The following is a 22,872-nucleotide window of genomic DNA, read 5'->3' on the forward strand; positions in this document are numbered from 1 at the left end:
TGAACATTCATATCAACAATTTTCAAGAATCATATAAACATAATATAAGACTTGAAACTTTGATAAATATCATTGAAATTGGATTAGCATAATCATTACCACATCAAAAACAGATTTTACAAGTCCAAAACAGTTTAGGGTAATGATTGTAGTCCAACTCCAGCAACAAAACTCGAAAATATGCACACATGGCCTCCTACTCGCCAAGTGCATGAACCTACTCGACGAGTATGATGAGTTTTCACTTGGACTCGTCGAGTCCCCCCATGGACTCGGCGAGTCCACTGAACAGTGAGCACAATTTCGACTTTTTTCAGCAATCTGCATCAAGTATAATGAAAACAAGCCTAGGCTCTGATACCACTGATGGGTTTTGAGCATTCTAACATTCCTATGGTGTACATGCAACCCTCGAAACCTTGGATCTATGTTTTCTCTAATATACATGCAAATTTGATTTTTCCAAGGTTCTCATCCTAACTAGCATGTTATGGGGTACTTGTAACATAAAATCTAGTAGAATGACAAACCTTTTTCTTGTGGTTGATTGCTTGGAGTTTTGAGAGCCTAGCACCAATAATGTGGATGCCTCAAGTGGAATCACAAATCACCGCACAACTTGGGAAAACTTGAGAGAATAGTAATGCACACTAGAAATCGGCCCACCTTTGTTCTCACACACCCTAGTGTCATTTCATGTGCCAAAGACCTCTTTATATAGTATGGTGGATTAGGGTTACATCCATGTAAACCCTAATACCCATGACCTTTCATTTCCATAGGATCCATGGGTTAAAAACTCCATGGACTATCCATGCAAGCTTAGGCCATCCTAAATGAACATTGGCCCATTCTATATATAAGAGTCCATATTTAATTAGTTTTTTTATCACTAAATTAATTCCAAATTAATTCTTGATCAATACTAATTAAATAATATGATTTCATATTAATATATTGTACCTTATAATATATTAATAAATCATAAACATACTATTCTCAAAAGATTATCCATACAAATTGTTTCGGTGAAGTGCAACTCAAATGGACCATGCCGGGTCAGGTCAACTACATACCAAATATAGTTACGGACTTAGAGACCTTATCCAACAAGTTTAGTGAGAGAAATAACAAACCCACTTGTACTCTTACTATTCTAATAGAGCTAAAACATGATTATTTACTCCTTGTGTTCTTGATTCTTGCAACTCTCATCAATATAGACTTCCATGGTGTCCCTAGTTTCTCTTTGAACATCCTATTGACTTGCCTTTGATATGTTGCACCTACATTTTTAAGACCAAATGGCATAGCATTATAACAATATATACATGTTGGCTTTATGAATGCTATATCCTCTTGGTCAGATGGTTCCAGTTGTGATGTCTCTCATGGAGTCTATGTGTGGTAGAGGGAAAGGATCCTTGAGACAAGCCTTGTTGAGATCTATATAGTCTACACATACTCTCCATTTACCATTCTTTTTTTGTACTACGACCACATTGGCTAGCCATCTTGGGAACTTCACTTCCTGGATCATTCCTGCTTTAATAAGTTTTTCTACTTCTTCTTGTATGATTTGGTTTCTCTCTGGTGCGACCTTCCTTCTCTTTTGGTGTATTGGTCTGAAAGAAGGATCAATATTAAGTTTATGGGTTATTATATTTTTGTCTATACCTATCATGTCCTCGTGCTTCCATGAAAACATCTTGCTTCTAGCTCTGAGGAACTTTATTAGTTCTTGTTCGATTGGTTCTGCTATTGAGGATCCTATGAGAACTTTGGTATCGGGATCCTCAAGGTTAAAGGGCACTTATTTACACCTTGCTCTCTAATTCCTAGCACGTCTTGTGCCCTCTGCATTAATTGTTATGCATGTCATGGTATTGCTGAAGATTTCATCGAGGTCCTGTAGCACTCTTTGGATTCTTATTGATCACCTGTGATCTCCACCGTCCCCCATGAGGTTGGCATCTTCACACATTGATGATATGTTGATGGGATTACCTTCATGCCGTGAATCTAGGGTCTACCTAGTATAACATTATAATAGGATAATGTATCTATTACACAAAAACATTGCATAGAGTTTACCCCCTCAATGTAGCCAGGTAGCTTTATTTTGCTGACTGCTTCTTTTGTTTCACCACTGAATCCTATTAATAGTGAGGATCTTATGATTATTTCGGACTCTGGGATGTTCATTCTTTTTAAATCATCCAAGATTATAATGTTGACTGAGGATCCTCCATCGATAAGGATCCTTCTGACGAAATGGTTGGCGATGTAAAAATTGGTCACCAATCTGTCGTGGTGAGGATCCTGGATGTCTTGTCTATCTGCTTCGTCGAAGGTGATCTCCTTCTCGTTTATGATCAATGTATTCTTCTGTGTCCTTTCTTCTTCTTTTTTGTTTTTGACACCTTGGTATGCCTTTTTGCTACAGAATAAGAGGTACCACAAATATCAGATCCTCCATAGATCACATTCATTACCTTGGGGTCAACAGGAGGGGATCCTAGTTTATCGAGGATATTCTAAGGATCCTGATCTTTCTCTTTGGATCTTTACTTTCATTTTCCAAGGATTTCTTTGAGGTATCCTTTTATTAAGATGTAGCTGATCTCCTTCCTGAGAGCTATGAAATCCTATGTGATATGACCAAAGTCTTCGTGGTATGCACACTATTTGGATTTGTATTTCTAAGTGGTGGATTTTTCTCCCTTCCTTGGCCATCTTATTTTGTTGCCAAGATTCTGCATAATGAATATTATACCTGAAATATCCACATAATAGCAAGTCAGTAATCTTAGGAAATTCTTCTTCCTCTCCTTCATCTTCAAGGGAATTAACCCAATGATGATCAGGTTTGGAATATGGTTTTGACTTGTAGGATCTTTGTGCCGATGAGTCGACCTTCCTATTAGGGTGATTGTATGAGCTTGATGGGTTGCTTCTTTTTTGGATCTCCTTGTCTTCTTCGAGCCTTATGAATCTTAATGCTCTGCTTCGGACCTCATCCATTCTCTTGCATGGGGTCATTACAAGGTCTTCGTAGAAAGGAGAGTCCTTTTTTAAACCCATTTTAAAAGCTTCAACCACAGTTTCCATATGGATGTTGGAGATACTCAGAGCTTCCCTACTAAACCTGTTCACAAAATTCCTAAGGGATTCCTTAGACCACTCGATAAACATCACTAGTGATCTTATCAAATGTTCTGCAACAAGAAAATTGATTGTGAAACAAATTAACTAAGTGAGAAATTGAAGTAATAGAGTTAGGAGGAACATTAAGATGCCATTTTAAGGTTGATCCTGTGTGGGTCGAACCAAAACGCTTGCACTGGAAAGCTTCCTTCAAGTGTGTGGGAATGGGGATGATATCCATTCTTTCCCTATACTGTGCAACATGCTCCTCAGGATCTGTGGTCCCATCATAAGGCGTCATGTTGGGCGTTTAGAAGCGCTTTGGGACCTTGATGTCAGTGATTACAGGAACGAACCTTGAGATCCTGTGGCTTGTAGGGGATACTTTCGGTATGGGTTGAACTACTCCAGGCACGCTTGAGATCATCTGTCTTAATTGCTGAAGAAACTTGGCCATGATCGGGCTTAAACCTGTATCAATATCCATAGAGTTAGTAGTAAGGATATTATTCTTGACGAAGTTACTAGGATCCTTCTTATTGGGAGCAACGAAGGTTTCGTTGGGATCCTTGTTTGTATGGGGCTGCTCTATTGGAGTTGTGCCCCAATCGCAAACAGAGGACGGTATTGAGGATCCTATCTCACGGCGATTCGTTGAGGATCCCATGTTATCAAAGTTCAGGATCTTGGGCTGCAAGATCAAGGGTGCTGCTTCTTGAGGCTTGTGGATTTCTGCCCTCATTCTCTCCACTTCCTTGGGTATTGTCCTGTTATCCTCCTGCTGTTGAGTGACTTGTCTTTCAAGTCTCTTCATCATAGCGAATATTCCATTATTGGAAATCAGTACAGGAGGATCCTAAAGTCCTCATGGAACTTCTGCCAAAATCGGGAGGTGAACCGAACATCACGGTCTGAAACAATAGAGACCAGTACCCCATGACGAGCAACGATCTCGCGAATATACACATCGTCCAGCTTCTCAGCCGAAGAACTCTCCCGAATTGCCAGAAAATGGGAACTCGTGGTCAATTGATCCATGATGACCCAAATAGCATCAAAACCCTTTGCCGTCTTCGGCAACTTGGTGATGAAGTCCATCGAAATCTGCTCCCATTTCCATATGGGAACCTCCAGAGGTTGCAACTTGCCATGCGGCCTCTGATGCTCGGCCTTGACCATCCTGTAGGCCATGCACCTCTCCACGTACCAGGCTATCTCCCTCTTCATGTATGATCACCAATAACTCAATCTCAGATCCCGATACATCTTGGTGGCCTCAGATGAATAGAGAAACGAGACTTATGAGCCTCTTCTAGTACAAACTGTCTGACCCCACCAGACATAGGCACCCAAACCTGACCACAACGGGTCAACAAACCACGACTATCCGGAACAAATTTGGTTATCTCACCCCTGATCCTCTCAATCTTCCAATTCTCTTCCCGAGCACCCTCGACCTTAGCCTCTCTAATCAATCCCATAAGTGGATAATCCACTGATATCCTCATACATGACACGCCATCAGAAGGCCCAGCCGACTTGCGGCTCAAGGCATCCGCCACCACATTCGATTTACCCGGATGGTAAAGGATCTCGCAGTCATAATCCTTGACTACGTCCAGCCACCTACGCTGCCTCATGTTTAGGTTCGACTGATCCATAATGTTTCTCAAGCTCTTGTGATCCGTGTATATAGTACAACGGACCCCATAAATATAATGCCTCCAAATCTTGAGGGCAAAAACCACAGCCCCCAACTCAAGATCATGTGTGGGATATCTCGACTCATGCGGCTTCAGCTGCCGCGAAGCATAAGCTATCACATGTCCTCTCTGCATGAGGACTGCTCCCAAAACAGTGATGGATGCATCACAGAATACCACAAAATCCTCAATTCCTTCCGGGAGTGTCAAAACTGGGGCCTCGCATAGCCTCTGCCGAAGGGTCTTGAATGCCGACTGCTGCTCGGGGCCCCACCGGAAATCCACCCCTTTCCTCGTCAGACGAGTGAGGGGTATTGAAATCGTGGATAAATCCTGAATGAATCTCTGGTAGTAGCCTGCCAAACTCCTGATATCTGAGGGATATTTCAGAACCTCCCACTGCATCACCGCCTCAATCTTGGCTGGATCGACCAAAATCTCATCCTGGTGAATGAGGTGTCTAAGGAACTGAACCTCTCGTAACCAGAACTCGCACTTCGAGAACTTAGCATAAAGTCGTCCTCGCCTCAAAACCCCCAGGAGCTTGCGAATATGCTCCTCATGCTGCTCTCTGGTCTTGGAATATACCAAGATATCATCAATAAACACGATCATTGAATGATCGAGCATCGGCCTGCATACCCGATTCATCATATCCATAAAAACTACAAGCGCATTGGTGAGCCTAAATGGCATCACCACGAACTCGTAATGCCCAATACGAGTACAGAACGCGGTCTTCTCCACGTCCTCCTCCCTCACCCTGACCTAATGATAACCAGACCACTGACCAATCTTGGAGAACCAAGATGCAACCTGCAACTGATAAAAGAGGTAATCAATCCGTGGAAGAGGATAACGGTTCTTCACCGTTAACTTGTTCAACTCCCAATAACCAATACACATCCAGTGTGAACCATCCTTCTTCTTAACGAATAAAATCGACACTCCCCACGGAGAACTACTCGGTCTGATGAACTGCTTGCCTAGCAACTCCTGCAACTGAGATGATAACTCATGCATCTCAGACGGTGCCAAACAGTACGGTGCCTTGGCAATCGGGGTCGCACCTGGCACGAGGTCAATCCTGAACTCGACCTTCCTCTCAGGAGGCACCCCGGGAAACTCCTCCGGAAATACATCAGCGAACTCCCCGACGACCGGAAAATCAGCAACCGAAACCTGATCCCGCAACACGCGTATCCACCACATAAGCCAAATAGCCTGCGCATACATGTTGAATGTACTGTCAAGCCCTAGCTGCAGAACAAAACCCGGAACCTATCCTGGTGCCCTCTCCATAGATAACCAGTTCTCCCCCACTTGGGGTTCGAAATACCACGCGCTGACCCTCGCAGTCGATCATAGCGCCGAATCGAATCAGCCAATCCATGCCTACTATCACACAAACATCCCCCATAGGAATAGGAATCAAATCGATCGGATAAGGCACCCCGAAGATCTCCAGAACACAACCTCGATATACCCATGATACAGAAACCACGTGTTCGTTGGTGATAGAGACTCGCAACGGACACTCTAACTCCCCAATGGGCATAACAAACTCCCTATTTAACGATCGCGACACAAAAGACCGAATCACTCCCGAGTAAAACAAGACTAGACCAGGAAAAGAGTTCACTAGGAACGTACCTAACAGAGGTACAAACATAAGCATAACATAAAACATAATCGATAGAATAAGGGATAGAAACATACCCGTCACAACATCTGCAGCAGCTCTAGCCTCCTCTGCGGTAAGCTGGAAGGCGCGACCTCGAGCCCTCGGGGGCTTCACCCTGCCCTGACTTCCGTCAGTGATCCTAAAAGTAGCCGGTGTTGGAGCTTGCGTCGGCCTGGCAGCGAGCGATGGACATTTGGCCTTCACATGGCCAACCTGGTCGCAATGATAACAAATCCTAGAACTGAGTGTTGGAGCCTGCTGGAGGCAATCCCTCGCTATGTGGCCCTGCCGGCCACAATTGTGGCACCTAGACGATGATCGATAAGCACCCTCATACACCTTGCCACACTTCCCACAAGTGCATCCCTTTCGGCCCCCAGATATGACATCAGCAGTCTTAAACCGCTTTGGCCCAGGCTGCGACTTTGTCGGGGCCGGCCTCTGCTCCCTCGTCTGCATATTAATCTCAATCTCACGCCGCCTGGCGGCCTTCTTCATCTCCAACAATGTACCATAGCGCTGAGTAAAAACAAACTGCCTGATCTCCGTCTTGAGCATGCTCAAGTAACGGTTCATCTGAGCCAGCTTGGATGCTGCAAACTCAGGACAGAACATAGCTCTATCCGTGAACATCTTTGTGATCTCCATCACCATCTCAGTGAAGGGTTTTGAGAATTCTAACACTCCTATGGTGTACATGCAACCCTAGAAACCTTGGATCTATGTTTTACTATGATACATGCAAAATTGATTTTCCAAGGTTCATAACCTATCTAGCATACAAGGGGAACTTTTAAACATAAAAGATAGTAAGAAATACATACCTTTAGTTGCTTGGATTCCTTGAGAACCTTGTGAGCCTAGCACCTCAAGTGTGATGCCTCAAATGTCTCACACAACACCAAATACACTTGGAATAACCTTGAGAGAAATACAAACACTCTAGAAATCGGCTAGCCCTCACTTTTCTTACTTAGTGCCGATTTTGGTTGCTCACATATTCCTTTTATAGTGTGTTATAGGTAGGGGTACACCATGTAAACCCTAACTTATCATGGATCTTCATTTCCATGATCCATGGGTTCAAAGACACCATGGAGCATCCATGGAGTATCCTATGGGTTTTAGCCCAACTTGATAATCCATGGAGCATTAGCCCACTATACAAGTAATGGGTGATTTACACAATCAACCCACATATTTAATTAGTCTTCTTTTGATCACTTAATTAATTTCAAATTAATTCTTGATCAATACTAATTAAATAATATTATTAATATATTAGAACTTATAATATATTAATAAACCTTAAGTGTTATTTCTCTCATTTTAGTCTATCCAAATGCATGATTCCATGCAACCCAAATGGACCATGCCAACCGTGTCAAGTACATCCCAGAAATAGTTATGAACCTAGACACCTAATCCAATAGTCTCCCACTTGGATAAGTCTAATAACTATATCTGCAAGAATAACTTCAGGAACCGATCAGCAATCGTAGCTCTTTCAAGGTCTTGCGGAACTGAGATGATGATGATACTCCATTTAAGATAAGTGATCATATAATCCTCTGTTCTAGATATCAGCCGGACAAACACACGGAACAATGTCTTACTTATTGTCCAGCAGTTTGTTTCCCGATTTCCGATTTGTTTGACATAGAACCTAACTGAACAGATCAACTTAGTTTTGACCGGGCCCGATACATGGGTCAACACAAAATCATCGAGGGTCCCAGATATCGCCTCTAATCCAAGAAGGAACAGATAAACTTCGACTCATATGCTTGTTCTACTACTTGTTGAATCATACACAAAGGCACGTTTTATAACATCGAGCTACCAATGCGTTTACGTACAATCAATGCATAACCAACTCATAGGCAACAAGTCATATCTCTAGGTTTGAAGACTTATATGATATTACCGTCTCGCGATCACTCGAGATAAATTCCATGAAGTGATACCAGTGAGCGTGGGTTGAATCCAATACTCAGAACTTATGAGCACTCATGAGTGTTGTAGCCATGTCCACCATCTTGGACCTCTACAACCAACTCATGACAGTCTTGATTCATATCTACTTCCAACATAAGACCGACTGTGGATGGTTTGAATAACTTAGTCATTCAGGGAGAGCGACTTAGTTATTCTGGAAGCAAAACATGCAAAGTGAAACATAAGAATAATCGAATCAACTATGGTCTCAGAACTTATGAATATAAATAAAACAAATTTTATTTATCACCATATTAATTTCACATTATTCATTGTATACTATTTCAAACTATCAACTTTATACTTGAATTTAAAAACAATAGTTGTCCCATGCTCCAAGCATGTACACTATGTTTTTCTAAACACTAGTCATGCCATACACCAAGTATGCCCACTATGTTTTTCCAAACATTAGTTATGCCATACACCAAGTATGCACACTAAGTTTGTCTATGATCTTTACTCTGTGAAATAGATCGATTGAACATAATTCCAATGATACTCATTTCACAATCCCAAATCCTTACCGCAAATGCAAGAGTTCCAAATTCCTGCCATTTACCTAAATCTGTTAGATTCTATGCATTGGTCCTCTTGTAATGATTATGCACAGAGTCACAAAGACTTGTCAACAGACATTACAGAGTATTCCACTGGAGATCAACTCCATGGAAACGAAGTCTTATATTCAAAGTTCATTGCCTTTGAACATTCTTCTTGCATTAAGTTTCCTAATCTTACACAGATTTAATGAATGAATATTTCCATATTCCCCTTTTGACTATTACTCCTGAACAAGATTTGCCTATTTCCAAAATATGTCAATATGGTCCTTCTATACTTCCAACTGTCCCTAAGCAACCAATCTTTGGTAAACCTCAGATTGTCCTCAACAATTGCTTAATCAAATTAGTCATATCTAGTTCTAGTACTTTTTCCCTCTTAATGCACTAGGCATTTGGAAAAATTTAGAACAGGTGAATATTATAGAACATGCAATCGATCCTATATCTGAAGCATATGGGACACGATTCATAAAGACATGATACTAGACCAGTCTTTTGCTATAATATTTCTATTTCTATTTGTCAAGTTCTCATAATTCAGATTATGAAAAGGGATGTCATAATCATAATCGAATTTTAGAGCGCAAATAATGGACCCATATATAGAATTTCCTTGTATTGAGCCATTCCAACATGAAATTCATATATTTATCCTTGACTAAAGATGATTAAAACCTCAATCTAAGCTTTTAGAATTGAAGTGAAGTATAATTTCATCTCCCTTAATTATAGCAAAACAACTTTTTCCCAATTGAAACCTTTTGTTTTCTATAATTAACATTGCTAACTTGCAACACTTATTATAATTATCATGCTCCCACTAGCATGATGATTATTAGCATGAAGCTTATGCTCCCACTAGCTTTGACATGTACTCAGAAATCTGCTGAACTTCTAGAAATCAATACTTTATTGATCTTCTTACCAAAGTTCATATTTCTGATATGAGATGCTTTGATAAAATTTTATCAAAATCATACACCTTTCCTTAGATAGCACACATGTTTGTCTAAACAATTTCAGAACTATGAAAAGGGATGTCATAATCATAGTCTCAATTATTTAGACCTTTACCATTTCTCACAAGTCCATTTCTCAATTATTCAATCCAAACTTTTATGGATTGAACTTGTGCAGTCTTAACTTCTTGCCACCTGGCAGCATAAGGGCCTGCCATTGCTTCCAAGTTGTTATGCAACCAATTGAGAACTCTCAGAACTCATATGCAAAGCCAACTTTGACTGGAATGGGCACAGAAATAGAAATATGTCAACATGATAGGTTATAAACCTCACATTGTGTGCTAGTGATAAACTATAGGTTTTTATTCTTGATTAGATCTGGAAGCTTTTCCAAGATCTTTAAGTATCCCACTGTCCTCTTGACATATAAGACTCACTTGCCAAATATTCAAGAGATAGTGCGGATTCTTTATCAAGACAAACACTTCACACAATTGGCCTTAGTTGTTCTTTGTTTTATCCAAAACATTACAACTTACCAATTTCAAATGTACAAAAGTAGGACAGATTTTACTCTTACATTTGACAAGTGTTATAAACCTTTCTTTAAGATATGTCACTCAAGTTACAATCTTGGAGTATGACTCTAAGATTTGTTTTGGAACGAAGTATGACTCATCTTCTTGATTTAACCACTTCAACAATTCATGATTCCTCTTCTTAGCCATCAGAATGCACTAAGATGTCCTTAGAGGACCAATTGTGATATCACAAAACATGATACTAAAGTACTCTCCCATCTTTTCAGATTTGAGAAACTTTTATCTTTCTGCCTAATTTGATTCTTCTCATTCGTTCTGTCATACATTGAAACTTTTCCAATGTTTCAGAATTATACTTAAACTGGTAAGTATAACCATATTTACTAAACTTTAGTAAATCATGGCGAAAAGTCTTATCGATCTTTTGTAGTGGACTTGACCAGTGCACAAGAATGTGTACTCGATCCCTTAGTCCTTCACTTGACTCACATATAAATGTGAACAAGGAATTAGTCTTAATTTTCCAAAGATGAAAATTCTCATTCATCATACTATACAACTTGTATGATTCCAAGTTTCTATCCAACTGAAAACTTGGGTGATGAGAGTCTTTCCTTATTTGGTAAATTTAGACACTACCACAAATGAAAGAATCAAATTCATATTTCCATTATTGCAATCACTGGAATCATATAAACAACAATTTTCCACAGATGCCATTGTAAGGATACTTAAAATAAATAAAAAACAAAACTTTTCTTTTGTTTAAAACTTGCGGAAAACTTATCCTTACAATGCAAATGCATATGAAAACTATGTTGTTATCTATTCCTAAGCAATCTATCACAACTCTTAAGAAGCAGCTCAAAAATTCTTATCACCGAACCATGCGATCGAAATCCATCTTCGCGATCAGAATCAGCATACTCTTCTTTAAGCTTCCTCTCTTTTCTTTGATTCTTAAAACTTCAACATGTGACCCAGTCACATCAAGTAATAAGAATCTTCAAATGGAACTTAACAGAGTTAGATAGTGGACTTAACTGAAGTAGAGTCAAACTTTTGACTTTACCAACCTTATGATCTTTCAGGTAAAAAAGGCAGCTTCGCAACCAATGCCCCTTTCTTTGGCAACAGAAACATATGGACCCTTTGGGAATGGTGCATTGGACTATCTCAGACTTAGCCTTTCTCTTTACCAATTGGTCAACCGAGTTGACTATGGCCGATCCCTTTCCATTGGGAAGAGAAAGCTTTTCTGGATATCCAATGTTACCAATTGTCAATGTCCATTGAAGTCTGGGAAGTTGATCTTCTTAATCACATTTGCTCTACCAGTGCTCCAAATCATTGCTGATTCAGCAGCACCAAGCATATAAATAAGATCATTAAGGGTCATGTCACAGTCTTCTACATAGTAGTCCCAAAAGGACACTCACTATGAGACTTAGAAGTGATTGAACAACCAAATTTCTCAAGACTTTGACACCCAACTCTCCCGGCTTGTCAATATGTAACTTTATCTCCAAGATGTGAGCACATATAGACATTGCTTGCCAATAGGGCTTGAGTGACTTTGAACTATTCAAGAACTTGTGGGTTAGGGAGAATAATTGGAGGAGGTGGAGGGAGTGAATAATGATTTTCGGGACATCATCTTCAAGAGTTTTTAGGAAGATCATAATTGTCTGAACTAGACATCTTTTAGGAGATATTCAAGATAGTTGATTTAAAGTCCTTAATATAACACCCAATATGAAATATTAAGGCTAGGACCCAACACAATATTTTATAACTTGGAAGAGGGATGCCGTAATCCAAGCTATAAAATATTTGAAGGTAGGTGAATGACGATTCACCAATTTCCACCATGAAAAACGAAATAAATTATTAGGTTTTAATTGGATTTGAAACTCCTAGATCTTTTGGGATTCATTGAACTTTCAATGGCATGTTTCAATCTCAAGTGTGCCCTTCAGGTTTTGTGACGGGGATGCCGAGGATCACAAAACAAGGTGTGAAGTAACCATGCAAATTACTTGGTACCCTTAATGTTTACCCCTCAATTGATGTGCCGGTTAACCACACGCGCTCCATCAATTCTATCATAAACATTAAGTTACCCTTTGCCTACATTGTTAAGTCTGGCTAGTGTGCCAATTAACCACACGCGCTCCACTAACCGACTTAAGCAAAGTGCAATGTGTAATTTCATGGGTTAGCACCTTATTCACATTTTTCCTAAAGTAACTAAGATTGGGAATTTATAAAAACATTTAGTTACTTTATATTCATCATTAATATTTTTAATGAAGATTTAAAGTCCATGTGTTACCCGTTCGGCTAACGACCCTCCACCGATCAAGGAAGTGGTGGGTGAGAGTGGACACCCATTAAGCTGCCATTTTATAGGCATTCTAACACTCCTAAGTGTACATGCAACCCTAGAAAACCTTGGATCTATGTTTGTCTAAAATACATGCAAAATATGATTTCCAAGGTTTATAATCCTATCTAGCATACATGGGGAACTTTTAAACTAAAAGATGGCTAGAATTACATACCTTGTAGTTGATTTGATTCCTTGAAAACCTTGAGAGCCTAGCACCCCAAGTGTGATGCCTCAAATGCTTCACACAACACCAAATACTTTGGAATAACTTTGAGAGAATGTGTAACACTCTAAAAATCGGCCAAGCCCTCTTGTAAGTTAGTGTAGCCCATTTTGGTGAATGATGTGTTCTTTATATAGTGTGTCACATCTAGGGTTACACCATGTAAACCCTAATGTGGCATGACTCTTCATTTCCATGACCCATGGGTTTGTAACTCCCATGGAGCCTCCATGGAGCATCCAATGGGTTTAACCCAACTTGATTATCCATGAAGCCTTTTAGCCCACTATACAAGTTATGGATGATTTACATAATCAACCCATATATTTAATTAGTCATCTTTTGATCACTTAATTAATCCTAGATTAATTCTTGATCAATACTAATTAAATAATACAATTAATATATTAGAACTTATAACATATTAATAAACCACAAGTGTTATTTCTCTCATTTAGTCTATCCAAATGCATGAGGCCATGCAACCCAAATGGACCATGCCGGGTCGGGTCAAGTACATACCAGAAATAGTTATGGACTTAGACACCTTATCTAACAGTCTCCCACTTGGATAAGTCTAATAACTATAACTGCAAGTATGACTTCAGGAACCGATCAGCAATCGTAGCTCTTTTTAAGGTTTCTCAGAACTGAGAAGATGATGGTACGCCATTTCAGATAAGTGATCATATAATCCTCTGTTCTAGATATCAGTCGGACAAATACATGGAACAATGTCTTACTTTTGTCTAGCAGTTTGTTTCCCGATTTCCGATTTGTTTGACATAGAACTTAATTGAACACATCAACTTAGTTCTGACTGGGCCCGGTACATGGGTCAAAACAAAATCATCGAGGGGCCCAGATATCGCTTCTAATCCAAGAAGGAACAGATAAACTTCGACTCATATGCTTGTTCTACTACTTGTTAAATCACACACAAACGCACGTTTTATAACATCGAGTTACCAATGCGTTTTCGCACGATCAATGCATAACTAACTCATAGTCAACAAGTCATATCTCTAGGTTTGAAGACTTATTTGATATTACCGTCTCACGATCACTCGAGATAAATTCCATGAAGTGATACCAGCGAGCGTGGGTTGAATTCAATACTCAGAACTTATGAGCACTCATGAGTGTTGAGGCCATGTCCAACATCTTAGACCTTTACAACCAACCCATGACAGTCTTACTTCATATCTACTTCCAACATATGACTGACTGTGGATAATTTGAATAATATGTAAACACAACATAAATATTTTGGAAGTCAAAACATGCAAAAGAAATAACAGTAAACGATTGACAAAAGATAGCAACACTTTACTCATAAATAAACACAACTTTTATTCATCATCAAATGTCAATTACAATTTACATATTTCAAAATTATCTAACTACTAAAACTAATATCATCCTTCAGCCCTATGCTCCTTGCATGCTGGAGATGCTTAACCCTACCCAATCCCTTCGTGAGGGGATCTGCCGGGTTCTCATCCGATGATACCCTCTTTGCCACGAGGAGTCCTTCTTCTATACGATGTCTGATGAAATGGTATTTTCTGTCAATGTGTCTAGATCTCCCGTCATCTCTTGGTTCCTTTGCTAAGGTAACTGCACTTTCACTATCACAGAAAATCTCTATGGGCTCCTTTATAGCTGGTACAACTCCAAGGTCTCCAATGAAGTTCTTTAGCCATATAGCCTCCTTTGCTGCCTCGCTTGCCACTATATACTCTGATTCACAAGTTAAATCAACCACTGTCTCCTGCTTGGAACTTTTCCAAGAGATAGCTCCTCCGTTTAAGGTAAAGATCCAGCCCGACTGAGAGCGGAAATTATCCCTATCAGTCTAGAAGCTAGCATCACTATACCCTATAACTCTCAAGTCATCACTCCCACCAAGGGTAAGGACCCGGTCCTTAGTCCTTCGTAGGTACTTGAGAATGTTCTTTACCGCAGTCCAGTGAGCCTTACCAGGGTTCCCCTGATACCTGCTAACCATGCTCAAAGCAAAGGCTACATCAGGGCGAGTGCAGGTCATAGCATACATGATCGAGCCTACTGCAGAAGCATAAGGTACTCGACTCATTTCTGCTATCTCAACCTCGGTACTCGGGCTCTGAGTCTTACTCAATCTAGCGTTACTCTGGATGGGTAACTCTGCTTTCTTGGAATCTTGCACGCTGAACCTCTTCAGCACCTTCTCCAAGTATGTACTCTGACTAAGCCCAATTAGTCTTTTACTCCGATCTCTCAGAATCCTTATCCCTAGAATATATGCAGCTTCTCCTAGTTCTTTCACAGCGAAACACTTCCCGAGCCAGGACTTCACTTCCTGCAAGGTCGGGATGTCATTTCCTATGACTAGTATGTCATCCACATACAGTACCGAAAAGCTAACTATACTCCCGCTAGCCTTGACATATACACAAGATTCATCTTCATTCCTCGAAAATCCAAACTCTTTGACTTTCTCATCAAAGCAAAGATTCCATCTGCGAGGTGCTTGCTTTAATCCATAAATGGATTTCTCAAGCTTACACACTCTATTAGGGTATTCTATACTTACAAAACCCTCTGGCTGATTCATGTAAACATCCTCAGCCAACTTTCCATTAAGGAAAGTGGTTTTGACATCCATTTGCCATATTTCATAGTCATGAAATGCAGTTATGGCTAACAATACTCTAATAGACTTAATCTTGGCCACTGGTGAAAAGGTCTCATCATAATCAACTCCTGGAGTTTGAGAAAAACCTTTTGCAACCAATCGTGCCTTATAAGTGTGTACATTACCATCCATATCGGTCTTCTACTTGAACATCCATTTGCACCCTACTGTCTTACGACCTGGTACATTGTCAACCAAGTCCCAGACCTGATTGTCATACATGGACTGTATCTCGCTGTCCATTGCCTATTTCCATTTAGCAGACTCGGGGCCTGCCATGGCTTCCGCATAGCTGTTAGGTTCATCCAGACTTACCAATGTCACATCACTGATAAGTGTCTCACCTTCCGCAGTAATATGGAAACCATAGTAATGCTCAAGTACATTCCTAACCCTTGTGGAATGCCTCAGAGGAACAGTTGGAGGTACAATTGGATCAACAGGAGTTTCCTCCTCAAGTTGACTGCTAGGGTTTGAGGTTCCTTCACCACTTGACTCTTGAATTTCTTCAAGGTCAATTTGCCTCCCACTGTTTCCTTGGCTTATGAACTCTCTTTCTCGAAAGACACCCCTCCTTGCTACAAAGACCACATTCTCACTGGGTCTGTAGAAGTGGTAACCAAAGGATTTATGTGGGTAGCCGATGAAAATACACCTCTCACTTCGAGGTTCGAGCTTAGATTGGAATTTTTCCAGTCCACATCTCGTGAGGTGTTTTGGCAACCTTCTTTGTAGGGACCAGATTAAGGATATGGGCGGCAGTCTCTAAGGCATACCCCCAAAATAAGATTGGTAGCGTAGCTTGACTCATCATGGAACGAACCATGTCTAAAAAGGTTCGATTACGCCTCTCAGCTACACCATTCAACTGTGGTGTCCTAGGAGGTGTCAATTGTGAGACAACCCCACATTCCATTAGATAGTCAAGGAACTCAGTACTAAGATACTCACCCCCGCGATCGGATCGAAGCATCTTAATGTTCCTACCCAATTGATTCTCGACTTCCTGTTTAAACTCTTTAAACCTTTCGAAAGTCTCTGACTTATGCTTGATTAAGTAGACATATCCATACCTACTATAATCATCTGTAAAAGTCACATAATAACGATTAGCATCCATTGTGGCAGTTTTGAAGGGTCCACACACATCCGTGTGTACTAGATCCAACAAACCTTCACCCCTAGCACAAGAACCTGTGAAGGGTGACTTTGTCATTTTTCCAAGTAAGCATGATTCACAACTATCATCTGACTTTAGGTCAAATGATTTCAAAACTCCATATTTTTGGAGTTGGCCTATGCGTTTCTTGCTTATATGTCCAAGACGACAATGCCATAATGATGCTTTATCCAAGTTATTATCATTAGTAGAATCAACACACAACACATTATTTCCTAAATTATCTACAACAGACACAGCTTCATACACACCATCACAAGGTAATGCTTTAAAACAAAACACATTATTAAAGAAAGCATTTATTCCACCAATTTCATTATCAAAAGAAAAGGTAAAACCTTGTTTGTACAAAGCATAAAAGGAAATAACATTTCTTGCCATTTCTGGCGAATAACAACATTTATTCAAATCTAAAGTAAACCCACTACTTAGCAACAAAGTATAAACTCCAATCTTGGTGACAGGTGAAACTTTCCTATTCCCCATGATCAAGTTTATCTTTCCATGCTCCACATTCTCACTTCTTCTTAGTCCCTGCAAATTAGAACAAATATGAATACCACAACCGGTATCAAGGACCCAAGAGTTAGAATAGGGTGAGTTATTAGATAAGATAGTGTAAATACCTGCATGGTTGGGTTTCACTTTCCCATCCTTCAAGTCTTGTTGGTACTTTGGGCAGTTCCGCTTCCAGTGCGTCTTTTCATGGCAATAGAAGCATTCAGCCTCTTTGGGATCAGAAGAAGGTGTAACGAAACCTTTCTTGGTTCCGCTAGAAGAGGATCCATCAAGAGTCTTACCCTTGGTACCCTTCGTTGGGTTCTTCCTCTTCTTCCCTCTACCTTTCCCGATTGCCAGGACAGGTGCTGAGTTTGGAGTAGTAGTAGGAGTGGTCACAACCGACTTACCTTTGAGACCTGATTCTACGGTCTTAAGGAGTCCTTGAAGTTTGCTAAGTGTAACTTCCTCCTTGTTCATGTGGTATGTCATGCGGAATTGATCATAACATGAAGGTAAGGAGTGCAAAATAATATATATTGCTAACTCCTCTGGGAAGTTCACATTCAACTTCATCAATCGGTCCACAAACCTTTGCATTTTCTGCATGTGGCCCGTGATGGGTTCACCATCTTTCATTCGGGTTGTGATCATAGAGGAGATGATTTCATATCGCTCTTGACGAGCACTCTGATGGTAGCTGTCCATCAAATCCTGGTGCATCTCAAAAGGATAGTAGTCCTCATAGGACTTTTGGAGCTCGGCTATCATAGTGGCCATCATGATGCATGCCACTTTGGTAGAATCTCTTTCATGTGCCTCATATTCAGCAAACTCCTCAGGAGTAGCAGTTGGCTCAGGTACCTTAAGCTCCTTGTCAAGAACATATTCCTTGTTCTCGTATCGAGTGACCATCCTGATGTTTCTGATCCAGTCAATAAAGTTGGATCCATCAAAGATGACTCTCCCACAAAGGTTCATGAGAGAGAAGGTGCCAGTAGGGTTTGAGCCAGAAGTAGCATTGTTGGAAGACATCTGAAAAGAAGAAAACAAGTTTAGTTTAGATATAGAGAAAGTCCTTAATAAAACACCCAAATGTAATATTAAGGCTAGGATCCAATCACAATATATTATAACTTAGAAGAGGGATGCCGTAATCCAAGCTATAACATATTTGAAAGGTAGGTGAATGACGATTCACCAATTTCCACCATGAAAACGAAATATAAATTATTAGGTTTTATTTGGTTTTTTAGAAACTCCTAGATTCTTTTGAGATTCATTGAACTTTTCAATGGCATGTTTCAATCTCGAGTGTGCCCTTCATGTTTTGTGACTGGGATACCGAGGATCACAAAACAAGGTGTGAAGTAACAATGCAAATTACTTGGTACCCTTAATGTTTTTCACTTAATCGATGTGCCGGTAAACCACACGCGCTCCATCGACCTTATGAAAAACCTTAAGTCAACCTTTGCCTACCTTGTTAAGTCCATGTTAGTGTGTCGGTTAACCACACACGCTCCACCAACGACTTAATCAAAGTGCAAAGTGTAATTTCATGGATTAGCACCTTATTCACATTTTCCTAAAGTAACTAAGATTGGGAATTTATAAAACATTTAGTTACTTTATAATAATCATTATACTTTTTAATGAGAATTGTAAGTCACTGTCCTACCCGTTCGGCTAACGACCCTCCACCAGTCAATGAAGCGGTGGGTGAGAGTGGACACCCATTAAGCTGCCATTTTATAGGCAACAACCTTATACCCCCCTTATAGACCGGCTTCGTGAATGAGGCCTACTAACGGTAAAACGACTTGATCTTATATATATATATATATATATATATATATATATATATATATATATATATATATATATATATATATATATATATATATATATTATTAAACTTATAATATTATAAAGTATAAGGGTTGAATTTTAACTTTTAAAATTCTAGGGGTTGGAACTAAAGTTAATTATATGACTTTACAAGTTCCAAAACTTGAGGGCAAGTTTTGTAACTTTACAAAACTCTTCAATTCATAACTTATGAGATTAATTGGTTCATTAAAATGAGTGACTCTTCATTTTATGTAACTTATGTGTTTCTTTAATGGACATTAAAAGATAAACTTTTGGTAATCCATAACTTGAGGACAAATTATGGATTCCATTAACACACATAATGATCAAGAATTAAAACTAGCAAGAAGTTACACATAATTCTTATGATCATCTAAACTCATAAGAACATGAATATGAACATCAAAAATTCAAGAACACATAAAATCATGAATTTTTGATATTTAGCCATTGTAAAAGGATTAGAACAACCATTACACCAACTAAAACAAGTTTTAAAACACCAAAACAGTTTAGGGTAATGTTTCTAGTCCATTTCCAGCAGCAAAAATCGAAAAATAGCACTCTGCATGATCAACTCGTCGAGTGCATGAACTGACTCGCCGAGTTGGTTCGAATTTCGCTTGGACTCGTCGAGTCCCCCCATGGACTCGGCGAGTCCCCTGTGCAGACAGCTCAAAAATCGATTTTTAACACTATTTTGCATCAAGTATTGACAAGCAAGCCTAGGCTCTGATACCACTGATGGGTTTTGAGCACTCTAACACTCTTAAGTGTACATGCAACCCTAGAAAACCTTGGATCTATGTTTGTCTAAAATACACGCAAAATATGATTTACAAGGTTTATAATCCTATCTAGCATACATGGGGAACTTTTAAACTAAAAGATGGCTAGAATTACATACCTTGTAGTTGATTTGATTCCTTGAAAACCTTGAGAGCCTAGCACCCCAAGTGTGATGCCTCAAATGCTTCACACAACACCAAATGCTTTGGAATAACTTTGAGAGAATGTGTAACACTCTAAAAATCGGTCAAGCCCTCTTGTAACTTAGTGTAGCCCATTTTGGTGAATGATATGTTCTTTATATAGTGTGTCACATCTAGGGTTACACCATGTAAACCCTAATGTGGCATGACTCTTCATTTCCATGACCCATGGGTTTGTAACTCCCATGGAGCCTCCATGGAGCATCCAATGGGTTTAACCCAACTTGATTATCCATGAAGCCTTTTAGCCCACTATACAAGTTATGGATTATTTACATAATCAACCCATATATTTAATTAGTCATCTTTTGATCACTTAATTAATCCTAGATTAATTCTTGATCAATACTAATTAAATAATACTATTAATATATTAGAACTTATAACATATTAATAAACCACAAGTGTTATTTCTCTCATTTAGTCTATCCAAATGCATGATGTCATGCAACCCAAATGGACCATGCCGGGTCGGGTCAAGTACATACCAGAAATAGTTATGGACTTAGACACCTTATCCAGCAATACCCCCCTTATAGACCGGCTTCATGAATGAGGCCTACTAACGGTAAAACGACTTTTTCTTATACATATATAATTATTATTAAACTTATAATATTATAAAGTATAAGGGTTGAATTTTAACTTTTAAAATTCTAGGGGTTGGAACTAAAGTTTTTAGAGTGACTTTACATGTTCCAAAACTTGAGAGAAAGTTTTGTAACTTTCAAAACTTTTCATCTTTCATAACTTATGAGTTAATGGTTTATTAAAAGGAGAGACTTTTCATTTTATGTAACCTATGTGTGTCTTTAATGGTCTTTAAAAGTGACTTTTGAACACATATAAACATGAAATTTTGATATCAACCTTTAAAATTGGATTAGCATAATCATTACCACATCAAAAAAAAGGTTTTAAGGTTCAAAAAACAGTTTTGGGTAATGATCATCATCCAATACCAAGCAAAACCCCGAAATTCTGCATACAGGGGCATCACCACGTCGTGGTAAAAACTGTCACGTCGTGGTGGTCATTCAGATGCAAAAAATGTAGAATTTCAACTTTTGGAAAAACATGTAGCATCAAGTATCAAGAAAACAAACCTAGGCTCTGATACCACTGAAGGGTTTTGAGCATTCTAACACTCCCATGGTGTACATGCAACCCTAGAAACCTTGGATCTATGTTTTACTATGATACATGCAAAATTGATTTTCCAAGGTTCATAACCTATCTAGCATACATGGGGAACTTTTAAACATAAAAGATAGTAAGAAATACATACCTTTAGTTGCTTGGATTCCTTGAGAACCTTGTGAGCCTAGCACCTCAAGTGTGATGCCTCAAGTGTCTCACACAACACCAAATACACTTGGAATAACCTTGAGAGAAATTCAAACACTCTAGAAATCGGCAAGCCCTCACTTTTCTTACTTAGTGCCGATTTTAGTTGCTCACATATTCCTTTTATAGTGTGTCATAGGTAGGGTTACACCATGTAAACCCTAACTTGACATGGCTCTTCATTTCCATGATCCATGGGTTCAAAGACACCATGGAGCATCCATGGAGTATCCTATGGGTTTTATCCCAACTTGATAATCCATGGAGCATTAGCCCACTATACAAGTAATGGGTGATTTACACAATCAACCCACATATTTAGTTAGTCTTCTTTTGATCACTTAATTAATTTCAAATTAATTCTTGATCAATACTAATTAAATAATATTATTAATATATTAAAACTTATAATATATTAATAAACCTTAAGTGTTATTTCTCTCATTTTAGTCTATCCAAAGGCATGATGCCATGCAACCCAAATGGACCATGCCAACCGGGTCAAGTACATCCCAGAAATAGTTATGAACTTAGACACCTAATCCAACACTCAGTACCCTGCCTCAAGTCTAGATACTCCTGGGCCAACCTCTCTCGCTCCACCAGCAGAACATATCTAGAGCGGAATATCTCAGAAAACTGCTCCCAAGACACGGCAGCTCTCTACTCAGCAGAACAGGAACTGGTAGCGAGCCTCTACCAATCCTTCGCTCCGGACCTCATAAGGTTCAGAGCGCACCTGACCTTCTGTTCAGCAGGGCATAAACAAGTGAAGAAACTTCCCTCCACATCAGATATCCACCTCATGGCAATGATCGGGTCCTGCACCTCATCGAAAGTCATGGGCTTCGTATTCTCGAAGTCTCGATACTGAAAAACCTGACCCGTTCCAAAACCCGCAGCAGCCACGGTTGCAGCAGCAGCAGTCTCAGCAACGGCTACGTATCTGTCATCAAATAACTCCATCATCGCGATCTTAATAGATCCAAACATCTCCGGTAGCTGATCCCGAACAATGACTACAACCTCTTCATGAAGAATCTCCCTAATCCGGGCATCCAACTCCTCTGCCCCAATCTGCCT

The sequence above is a fragment of the Lactuca virosa genome, chromosome 9 (assembly GCF_052849685.1).
Source record: "Lactuca virosa cultivar CGN04683 chromosome 9, Lactuca_virosa_CGN04683_v6, whole genome shotgun sequence".
Classification (NCBI taxonomy): Eukaryota; Viridiplantae; Streptophyta; class Magnoliopsida; order Asterales; family Asteraceae; genus Lactuca; species Lactuca virosa.